Source organism: Xiphophorus couchianus, chromosome 24 (genome assembly GCF_001444195.1).
Source record: "Xiphophorus couchianus chromosome 24, X_couchianus-1.0, whole genome shotgun sequence".
NCBI classification, from domain to species: Eukaryota; Metazoa; Chordata; class Actinopteri; order Cyprinodontiformes; family Poeciliidae; genus Xiphophorus; species Xiphophorus couchianus.
Genome location: NC_040251.1, coordinates 462600 through 475034, shown reverse-complemented (window position 1 = coordinate 475034; position 12435 = coordinate 462600). Strand labels below are relative to the sequence as shown.

Sequence of the window (12435 nt, the reverse complement as noted above, 5' to 3'; positions counted from 1 at the left end):
TTCTTCTTCTTCTTCTTCTTCTTGTTTTTTTTTTATGGCGGTTGGCAAACAACTTTTAGGTGCATTACCGCCACCTTCTAGACTGGAGTATGGATCAGATGTAAAATCACTATAATCTTCCCATAATACCTGTTCTCCTTAGAAAATTAAAAATACTATTAAAAGCTACGTCCCCCGATGATCTTTGAAGCAAACTTCTAATATCTAATTTATTTTTATTCCTATTTAAATTTCTAATTAACTCCTCCCTTTCTCGAACATACTTACTACATTCTAAAAAAAAATGTTGTATTGTTTCTAATTTCCCACAACAACTACAGAAACCTGTATCATGTTTATTAATTATTTTAAGAGTACTGTTTAAACCTGTATGTCCAAACCTTAATCTAGATATAATATCTTCTTCTTTTTTATTCCTGCTACATTTCCTAAATTCTCCAACTTTTCTTTGGATGCTATAATAAAATCTGGCCTTGCTTCCTTTATCCCACTGTTCCTGCCATTTATCCTTAATATACATTTTACTAATATTTTTAACCTCATTTTTACTCATTTTAATATTTAAATCAACAATACACTTTTTTGCTGCATTCTTAGCAAAACTATCTGCCAGCTCATTCCCTATTACTCCAATGTGAGCAGGAACCCAAACTAATTTGACCAGAGATCCATAACTTTTAATCCTAAACATTAAATGATTAATATCAACTATAATATCTTGCCTTGATTCTGAATTTTGTTCTACAATACTTACTAATGCACTACTTGAATCTGAACAGATTACAACCGCTCTCTCGGCGGTGAAGGTCGAAGAGACACTGTTGTTTTTTAATGAAAACGCACATAGCTAAAGGTTGTAGTGTTGTCTTTAAAAAAGAACATCTTGAACTTGCCCACGTTTTAAAGCTGTTTTGTTTCTGGTATCAGATGTTTGTTGGGAACATTAGTACTCAGACACTTAAAGGAGCTTATGTAACTTTTAGAAAACATGTATTGTTATTTTTTTTTTGCATAGTTGTTAAAATTGTCTCCCCTTCACCTCTTTGCTCTCGGCAAGGAGAGCAAAGAGGTGAGAGAATGTATCACTGACCGGTAGCTAGCAAGTTATGCTAGCTGCCAGGCTGCAGCTAGCATAACTTGTCATGAATGTTCAAACTAGTTAGCATAACCACTGATGAGGGCGAGTATACAGCTTTCTTGTAACAGTAAGTTGTTTCTTCATTAATGTATTTAGTAGAGAACATGAGAATGATTGACAGTGATAAGACACGCCTTCTGACTGTGATTGGTTGTTTGAGATCGGGAAGAATCAGAGTGGTGCATCTTCAGAAGGCAGATGTAGTTCAGGGAGGAGGTGAAGAAGATAGAGTTTTTCACAGACTGTCTGTCTCATAACACTGTCCATAGTGACAAATGTTGTGAAGACATTTAACAAATGTGTAATGTGTTTTACTCAAATCACCTAGTTTACTTCAAATAAAGAAGCAATCTAAATGATACTTTTTTAAAAGGTTTACACTCAAACACATTTTACACTTGGACTTGTGATTATGTGCATCAGAATTTCTGGGATGACCTGAAGTTAACGCAACAGCCATATTCTGTAGACAGACACTTCATTTAAAAAAAAACAATATTTTTATCACAAAGTGAACGATTTTTTTTTTTAAAGAGTACAGGTAATAAAAGTTTGGGGTAATAGAAATAACTTATGTTTGCACTTGTAATGTTGTTCTTTCGGCATCATTACTTAAAGTTAAATAAGAAAGATTATTCTTGGAACGTTTTTATTTAACACAAAATCAATATGTTTTTTAGCTGCAGTAAACACATTCAGGCGTTGTCTGCCTGAAAAGACAACCCGTAGACAAACCTTACAAGGCATTCACATTTCAACTCCAATTTGTCAACAAGTTGAAAAAATACTTTACATTTTTTTAATGGGTCAAGTGAACAATATTTTAATTTACTGACACAATTTTCAAAACTTGCAGCCGCGTTGTGATGTGACATGAGAGTAATGTGTAATGCAACAACTTATAGAAACATAGTAAAGTAGAAAGTACAGATACTTAATGTAACATGTAGTGGAATAAAAGTGAAAAGCACTCACAATTAAATCTACTTAAGTACAGATACATGAAACATACAGTACAGACCAAAAGTTTGGACACACAGGTGTGTCCAAACTTTTGGTCTGTACTGTATACTTAAGTAAAAAAGTAATTGTACATCACTACAAACCTGTTATAAGGACCAAGGAACACAGCAAACAGGTCAGGTTAGAAAGTTGAGAAGGTTAAAGCAGAATTAGCTTCTAAAACAGACAAACTACCAAACCATGGACATCAACCTGGAGAAGGAAAACTAGACAACATGCAAAAATGGAAGGACACCCATCCTGTACATCATCCTGAGAGCAACTTCCTCCTCAGTGAAACATTGTAGTAGTACCATCATGCTGTGGGAATGTTTTCCTCAAGCAGGATCAGGAAAGCTGGTTAGAGTTGATGGGAAGATGGATGAAACTAAATCCAGGACAATCCTTGAGGAAAACCTGTTAGAGGCGGCACAAGATCTGAGATTCACCTTCCAGCAGGGCAACAATTTTAATATACAGCCAACGATGCTATGGATGGATGGAAATCAAAACTGATGTGTGTGTTACAATGGCCCAGTCAAAGTTCAGACCTGAATTCAGCTGAGGATTTGTGGCAAGGCAGAAAAATTTGTGTTAAACTATCCTGACCTAACCTGAGCTTGAAGTGTTTTGTCTGTAGATGTTAAAGCTGCTGGAACTACAGCCAGATGGTTCAGGAGTCTGAATAGAAACACACCACACTAATCAGCTCATTCATAGGAAAAACTATTGTAAACCATAAATGTTATTCCTTTCAAAGTGTAACATAATGTGTCTGTGAGACTAGAAAAGAACATGTGGAGGAAATACTTATTGATTAGTACTGATGGTGATTCTAGTGATCATCATTGTTTTGTCATGTAATTTTAAATAAAGCTACATCATTAACTGAAGTCTGGTGAGAGTTAGTGCAAAGTGAAAGTAACAAAGTTTAAGGTAATTACACTCTGAAATTGCCTGTGGGTAGAAATATGAAAATTATAATTAGTTTCAAAATCCACCTAATATTAACAAAAATGGTGAAGTTTCTCCTAAAAGCCTTGAGGCACTGCAAGTTGTTGAAAAGAACATCTTGTTTTCTCTGCCAAATGTTTTGGCCTTGTTAGATTCTCTGAATTGCACAATTGTATATTTTTTCCACAATTGATTTTATTGAGACATTTTGGAGCAGAACATCTTACAAATGTCTTGTTATGGTTATATTGTGCATTCTTTTATATTGATCTCTTGCTTTCAGAAGAGTTTAATAAGTCTTCATCCCTCTGTTCGTCCAACCTTTAAACACAAACAGCCAAAAGACACAATACTGAACTGAGCAGAATGAAGTTCAGCTTGATATTCTCACCCTCATCTTCCTGCTTCATCATAAGCAGTTAGCAAGCAGCTGCAGCAGGCGCAGTTCCTGGTTCTGGTTCTCTATCACCGTGTTCAGCTTTTGGACTACAAAAGCTTGGTCATCTGCACACACATTTCACATTTCATTCCACTTAACACAAGCTATGTCTGATCCATTACTAACAACAAGGATGGCTTCCCTTTTTCTATTTAGTCTGAGACAAAGCAAGACTCACCTCCTCTGGGTTTCACAGCTGTGGAAACAAGTTAGAACACCATTAATACCAGGAGGAAGACACAGTGTTGCTGAGAAACATCTGTCTGCTGTGATGCTGAGTATTGTCTAATGTAATATAATAAACCGAACAACTGCATTCATACACACAGATGAACTCTGTTTGGAGGTAATCTGGTCACCTTCAGGTTTATTTGTATCTTCTGACTGCTGTTCTGTTGCAGCTCCTTTTTCTTCATCACTTGATTTAGCTTCTTCCTCAAACTGCAGCTAAATTTCTCAAATCGCTCACAACTTCCTCTACTTCTGCGTATTCAGTCATATTTATGTTGTGATTTACCCTCTGTAGGCCACAGTTTGACACAATTTCATGACTAGAAAATAGAGAGACAGAGAAGATAGATAAAGAGAAATAAGTACTATGACTAAAAGAAGGTGTCATAAAGAAAAAGAAAAACGGAAATAAACAAGGAAAGAGAAAAAGAGTTAACAGAGATCTGCAGAGGATTGAAGAAAAAACATGAAAAGTGGTGAAAATAAGAAAAAAACAAAAAAATGAAGAAGAAATAGAAAAAGCAAGAAAAATGGAAAATAAATAAAAATCAGCAATAGGTTGCCCCATGTGTCTGTGTTGCCCTGAGGAAGAACAACACCTCTTCCTCAGGGCAGAGGTGTTGGCTTCCTACTCTCGATGTCCTTCCTTCAAGGACATCCTACTATAACAGATGGATAGACTTTGTAGAATTTTGTTCTTAACTTTATTTTATTTGATCTATTTATTTGATTGAGGTGTTGCATCTTTACAAAATGATTCCATCTGGTTTTGGATGCTGCATTGCTGGAAACATTTTTGCTCTAATCTTTTTGATTTTGGACAGTTTTTATGATGTATAATCATCGCAACAAAGTTTTGTTTTTACAACCAGGATGCTTTTGATTAGCATCTCAAAAGCTCAAATAAAATATTCCTCTTCAGATTTGTTGCAGGACTGGCTGTGATAGATCCCTCCTGTGAAACATTGCCATCACAACGGCTCTTTAAATGGATGATATGAGTTATGGAGACATTTAATATCCCTTTTGGATAAATAAAGTATTTTTAATTCATTTTAATTTAATTAGACTTTCACTTCATAGTTGACATCAACTGTTGAATAGAACAGAGAATATAAGATATGTGGCTTTTCCTTTAGAAGTAGTCGAAATAATTTAAATAGATCTTGGTCATTTTTCCCTCATTTGAGCTGTTTGTGTTTCAGAGTCATGAAAAATTAAGATTTGGAAAGATTAACTTAGACCCAGGTTACTGGGATCTACAGGAGATCTGGGATGCAGTAACTAGATTATCTGTCCACATGGTGGCGCCCTCTGCTCAAAAATAAATCATTTACCTTCTGACAGTAACTCCTCATTCAGGAACAGTTTCTTACAAGTTAAATAGATGGGAAGCACACATCATAATGTCTTTATACTCTGATCCACTCTGATGCAGTGGTTCTGATTAAACGGTGCTGAATACAGATGTTAAATATGGTGCTTTAACTATTCCTTCAGAAAAAATTGATTTAGCTGTTTAATAAACTCTCATGCATCATCACTCGTTTCATACAGGTGTCCAGGGTGATGTGTAAAAGTACTAGAAGTAAAGTTATTGAGAAAGTCTGGATTTTGAAACGTTTTGGATTTATATTGATAAACAAACATCTGACTGACAGCTTTATCTGGCCGCAGGGCATCCTCTAGTTTGAACCCAGAGTCATCTGATAATAGAAAATGCATCAGACAGTTAGTAATTAGATAATAACTACTAGATAATTCATAATTCATTTCATTTCATTTCATTTGAAAATATTTGGGTTTATAGAAAATCCTCCAAGTGCTTTCACATTCATACACAGAGCAGCAACTTAAGGTGAAGTTCTTCTCCCAGGAGCATCAACACATACCGGACCAGAACCCACAACTGTTAGACTGCAGGAAAACTAAACTTCCCTTTGAGACACAGTTACTCCTATTGATGCAGGGCTCCTTCGAAAGGATCACATTTTGTGTCAAAATTTGAGAAAATACTGGTAATATTAGATGATCATGAAGATTTTTTCATGTTCACATACAATGTTTTCAGTTTGGAAACACAGATTGTGACTTCTGTCTGATACATCTCACACTGCATGAAGTCAGAATGAGGGTGAAACAGGTGGGTTCTGATCTATCTTAATATAATCTGAAGGAGATCAGACTCACTTCCTCCAGATGGCTTGGAAGTTTGGGGACCTGAGAACAAGAACAGACTGGGTCAGCTTCACATGATGTTGATCCAAACTGAGCACTGAAGCACATCTTCATCCATATTCATCTCCCATCCCGTCCTTCAATAACATGAAACATCAAAGACTACTGAACTAATCAGTGGGATTTGCCTGGTTTCAGAACATCTGCCAGATTGAACCCAGAGCCAGCTGAACATGAAGGAGATAAAAACACACACACACACACACACATTTAGACAGGGATGAATACTTTGACCAAAAGTCAAGTTAGATTAAACGCTGTTGGATTCACTGACCTGCTGTCGGGGGTTAGTTGGCTTGGTCACTGAGGAGTGTCCTGTAAAAAAGAAATGTCTTAGAGAAACATTTTGAGTCATTGACAGTTCAGAAGAACCCTGAACAGCTGTTCTTTTATAAGCTCAGTAATTACACTTCATCTCTCTGCCTATAGCAGACCGAGGCTTTGCTTGTCTTGCAGTAGGTGTAACATATTAATCCCATTTTAAAAAGCTACAAAAATCAGAGGTCAGTCCTTTAAAAGTAACACAAAAACACAGGTTACAGTTTGTAATTGCATTCAGGGACAAAGAGTTAGCTCTCTGGAGACATGTCCTCTGCTGAAAGTCAAGTTGAGATCTCTGACCAAATTGATAATTGTTACATTTGGAGGAAAAAAAGAGAGCCCAAAATCCTGAGCTACAAAAACTATACAAGCACCAGTTGGCTTACAGCATCAGGGACTGGTGCACTTCACCATAATTCTTTCATTCTTTGACAAAAAGAAATGTATGTTGTGTATTATGTACATCTCGGTTTCAACTGAATTCAACAATTATTTCCAAAATGGACAAAGAAAAATTGCAGTTGCAAATGGTACTTAAGATTGTTGTTTCTAGTCTTAGTCCAGATCATAAGATGCAGTAGAGTAAGCCAAGCTTTTATCAAAATGATTGAAAGTTCATTTAATATTTTATGGTTTTTTTATGTGAAACACTTACTTTTTCACAGATGATGTTGGCATTTCCCCCTTTTCACTTTTCTCTTTTTGCAAAGGAAGAAGACTGAAAGGTGTTTGCTATCAGTGGTTTGCTGCCTGATACAACCATTTTCATTGCTAAATTGTTCTGAGCATAACATTGCAGTTCAATAAAATTTTGGTTGCAATACTGAGAATTGGCAACCAAAAAAACTCTGACTAACCCTTCATGAGTAATCTGAATATTCCTAAAACGTTGATATAAAGAAAAAAACTGATCCAAAGGCAAACTTCTCCCGTTTTTAGTCAGCTTGCATTCACTTTCTCAGCTATAGTCACATGTAAGAGGATCATGATCCAGAAAAAGAAATACTTGATTAGAGTGGCTGAAATCAGTCTCACTGTTCCATTAGGAGGTCCTTTAACCTCATGAGTTTCCTTGTGGGAATTTCCTGGGAATGTCCACGGAGAGGAAGACGCTTGATGAACAGGCTGTTCACATCTTCTGGCCTGGGGACATCTTGGAAACTTCCAGAATGAACTGGATATTGTTACTGAGGATGGGGATGTTACTCTGTATCTAAGATAATCAGAAGATGGATGGATGGAGGGGTGGATGACCCACAGTCAGTGATTTTTAAAGGAAATTACTGACTGTGGGTGAATTTCTTTGAATGCCATCATTTTTAAACATTAGATAGTTCACTCACCTTTGCCATGAAGAGAATCAAACAAGCTGATCCCTGTTTAAGGAAAACACACAGTTAGCTTCCAATCTTTCACTCCCAGATTCAGTTGGAATAAAACCCAAAGAGAATTTGAGGTTTTTGCAAACTAACAAACTCATTAACCTACATTAATCCATCTACATTTCCAAACATGTTAGATTAATGTAGGTCTGGATTAGTCACTAAGTTTGTTCAAACACTGTTGTATCACAACTGACTGCCAGCAATACAATATGAGCAGTCAGTGTGGAGTTCCAGTTAGTTCCAGCTTTCACCCTGTTAGACACAGTGATTTGCTCTGGTATTCTAAAAACAACTGAAACAAATAAGTGTGAGCTGTTTGTTTTCTTACCATTCCAACGTTTGACTCGGCTCAAAACCAGGTTCTGTTTCAGACCTGAGAAAAAGCAACAGTCAGTACTTCATAATGGGTCAAGGAGGATAGACGATAGACACACAGATTCCTCCAACAAGCAAAACACCATTGACTGGCTGATTGAAAATATGTAATTTGGAGTTAAACAGGAAGTCAGAAAAATAAAAGTCTTTGTCTATAAAAAATAGCTGAGAATTATGGGGCTTAGTCCTCGCAGAGGCAGAACCGGTCAGCTGTTGGTCTAACAGTAGCTAGACTACAAAGTAGATATGATCAGTCAGGAAAGGAAGATGTTGTCACTATATGTGTTCTTACAGAATATTATATCTTTAAGAAATAGTTAACTGACTGGATACAAAAATTTGATAGGTTTGAAAGCGTTTTAAAATGGAAGCACATTTTCAGTGAGAGTCGTATTAGCCTTAAGTGTTTATGAAAAATTGTTTTCTCAAGTGTCCATTGAAAGACAAAAGGAGTTTTCCTTTGGTGTTTGAATGGACACACAAGAATATTTTTTATATTGGCTAATAGTAGTTGTCTTGGTCTGTGATCTCAAAAGTTAACAAATCTCACAGGTTTTCTAGAACATAGTCAGTTTTTCACATTACAGACACGTTGTGATTTATGAAACATCTAAATATCTGAAGAACAGGCTCTTCTGTAACAAAATATTCATAAATAATGTGAATCAAGATTTCTATGGCACTGCATCCATTCCACTCTATATTCAATCTATTGTATCAAGGTTCTTTAAATAAATGCCTACAATTTAAGTGTTGATTTTAAGGTTAACTGTTCCATGTTTTCCTCATGTGTGGTTCTTTAGAGTCCCAAATCCATAGAAACATCTTAGTAAATCAGATATCAGTGACTTTAGATTGGGATGTGAAAGGCTGCCTTTAGCCTACTTCATGGTGTCAGACAGGTCCTTTAAAAGAGTTCTTGATTCTAGACCTTCTCTGACTTCTGAAATTGAACTGAGCTTCCCCCAAAAGATGATTAATCATAATTAATTCATAACTATTTCACATGTTACCAGGTTGGTTTGGATAGCTTGTTTCATCATTTGAAAGATGCTTCCAGGATTTACTTAGATTTATTCTTCATCTGACAATAAAATTAGTTTATCTTAGTAAAATAGATATCAATATAAGAACTATTGTCTGAGGTCAGCAACAAAACATCATATGCAAAGAACAAAGGTAGGATTCTGAGGTTCCCAAACCAGACACCTTCAATTCAGATTCTTTCCATGAACACCACAAACAGGTTCAAGAACTATGAGCCGTCTTGAAGGATTTCGGCCAGCAAAAAGTACAGAAACCGGCTTTAGCTTTGGGCCTACAGGTATGAGGCAGCCCTCAAAAGACCCTATACTTCTACAGAATCCCACACTAAATATTTCAAGGGTCATAAAGTTTCAACCTTTTTCCAGTGTTTCACTTTTCATCTTTGTGTTTTGATGGCATGACAAAATGTATTCCATAGAATAAGAACATTATGCAGCATCAACAAAATCATGGATTCCTCCATGTATGTCTTAGGTACAAGGAAGCATTAAGACAACTTCAACCTTTCTTTTATAGACTTTAAGATGGAACTATTTATGATTGTCGAGCCGAAAATGTCTCTTACCATGGTTAATGAGTCCAGGCAGATCTTCTCCTGTATGGAGAAAATACAGAATAAGGTTGTGCCAATCTTCAGCATGGTAGATGAAAAGCTTTAAGCCCCATAAAACAAACAAATCATGAAGGTAATTCCTAAGATTTTCCTTTTCCTTTGACACATAAACCACCTCTCTGTTGAAGGGCAGCTTCTTGCCTTGATGTTTCTTGCCTTGGACCATCGATGTTCCAGCAACTAGAAACAGAAGCAAGTTAAACTTTGTCATGTTGGGTGGACCTTTGAGTGCATGCACTGGATAACGACAGATGTCACGATGTAAACTTAGCCTGAGGTGTTGGTTTTAAAGAGCAGACTGGGCGTGTCAGACAGCTGGGTCATTAGAGGAGGAGAATTAGGAAAGACCCTGACCATGATGACAATAGATTGCTTCAAAACAAATAGACAACATTTGGTTAAGATTAAGGGGGTTCATGTTACTCAATGCTGTTGCTACATTATAGAACCATTCCCTATAGAAAAACCTACTGCAGTTGACATTTCAGTTTTCAAGCATCTTTCAACTTCTCCTGGTCATCCACATCCATTGGTTGTTGGTGCTTTGCTGCCTGAAGTTCAGACTGGTCCAGACATAAACCTGGTGTCCTCTTCGGTAAGTGCCATATTGTGTAGTCATTGTCTTCCCTTGTCCTCAAGTCTCCAGACACATTTGTAGCAAGTCCATGTCGTCTAATGTAAAACAAGAGCATCACTAATCTCATACACATAGCAACACATAGCAAGTATCTTGGGATCTTGTTAACGAATGAGGGAAGAAGGGAACGGGAGATCGACAGGCGGATCAGTGCAGCTTCTGCAGTGAAGTGGGCGCTGTGCTGGTCCATCATGGTGAAGAAAGAATTGAGTCAAAAAGCAAAGCTCTCGATTTACTGGTCGATCTACGTCTGACCTCATCTATGGTCATGAGCTTTGGGTGATGACCGAAAGAACGAGGTCATGGATACAAACGGACTAAATGGGTTTTCTCCATAGGGTGTCTGGGCTCTCCCTTAGAGATAGGGTGAGAAGCTCAGTCATCCAGGAGGGACTCAGAGTAGATCTGCTGCTCCTTCACATCCTTCAGTGGAGGTGGCTCAGGCATCTGGTTAGGATGAGGTGTTCGGGGCACATCCTACTGTGGGGAGCGCCCTGGGAAGACCTAGGACACGCTGGAGGGACTATGTTTCTCGGCTGACCTGGGAACACCTTGGGATTCCCCCTGAGGAGCTAGAACAAGTGGCCGGGGAGAGGGAAGTCTGGGCCTCTCTACTTAAGCTGCTCCCACCGCGACCCAACCCTGGATAAGCAGAAGAAAATGGATGGATGGATGGACGGATGGACAGATGGATGGACATAGCAATAGGAACAGAATAGATTTAATCCACCACAGTTCCAACGGCATTGTGGAGATGGTATGCTCCTATCCTGGGAAGAAATTGAAAGTTGTCATGCACTGGATCATAAACACATTGCTATTTGATATGTAAAACACAAAAATGAGATACAGACAAAACACAAAACAATCAAAAGGATAAACATTTACAAGTTGTTCATTAGCCAAACAAAGGCTAATGAACTGTGCAGGTCCAGGGACATTAGCTGCATTTCCATTCCAAATGGAAATGCAGTTTCCAATATTTTGCCAATGTTCCTCCGTATATAATATTTCCATTAAATAAGAAACACAATTAAAATAAAGTGAATAAGTTTGTTTATTTGATAAGTCAAAATCATGTAACACTGTAAATCACTTAATTTAAAAGTATTAAACCTCCATAGCGTATTAATCATAGTATCTGTTGACTTATTGAGGGCAAATTTGAAGCTTATTTCTGTTTGCACTACAAACCTTGGTAAAATAAGAGAACACGAGGTGTCTTGACTTCCTGGTCTTATGATATACCAACTAAAGTCACTGAAACACAGTTTTGTTATTTGGATGTCATTTCACACTTAAAGAAACTCAAGAAGCTGTGACGTTTATCCCAAGTGATTACTGTTTCATATGACTAGCTAAAACCACATGCAACAGGCAGAATGAAGGAACATCTAAGGCAGCATAGTATCCCACAAATCTAGCAAGAACTGTAGTGTTCTCTGTTTTCAATTATGTTTGTCTTTGCTTCAGTGTATGCAAACCTCACTGCTAGAAACTATTAGTTCCTGCATTAGCAACACACTGCCCCTTTAGTATGGATGGTAACCACACATCACACTTTTCTGATTTATTTATCAAAATCACAATCTAAAGAGCAGTAAATAGCATCCAAAGAATATGGTGTTTATCTCACAGCTTCCAGGTTCAGATTTTCTTATCCAAATCAGATTCTGTAAAACCATCACTTTTCAGAATTTCTACATGTTGTGCTGCTGCTTATAGGAATGCATTCAAGGAGAGTGCCACCCTCTGTCAGGCTTTATAGTGATTTCTCAGGGTTGTTTGGATGCTACAGAGTTGAAAGTAGTTAGTTTCAGCATTTTTGAACTTTTCTGGAAGTTTGTTTACAGATTAGAGCAGAAAAACGTATGTCGACTCAACACAGTTTGTCTGTGAAATTGATGATTTTAAACATTTACTTTATAAAATCACTTGCTAGCATACATGCTAAGAAGTACCTGGCCCTAATGAAATCAGAGTTTAAAAACGTTTAAATGAGCATCTCTCAAAATAAAAATCAATGGTGTTTTTCTTATGATATAATAATATGCT

At 37.0% G+C, this 12435-nt stretch overlaps 1 long non-coding RNA gene across 1 annotated transcript; it reads right to left on the bottom strand.

Annotated features, from left to right (window-relative positions):
• Window positions 1-2170: 2170 nt before the first annotated feature.
• Window positions 2171-4118, bottom strand: LOC114140303 (uncharacterized). The gene is made up of 3 exons (XR_003594546.1): window positions 3893-4118; window positions 3486-3729; window positions 2171-3415 (listed from the first exon to the last, which is right to left on the bottom strand). It is a non-coding gene; the product is annotated as an uncharacterized LOC114140303 (long non-coding RNA).
• Window positions 4119-12435: the final 8317 nt, after the last annotated feature.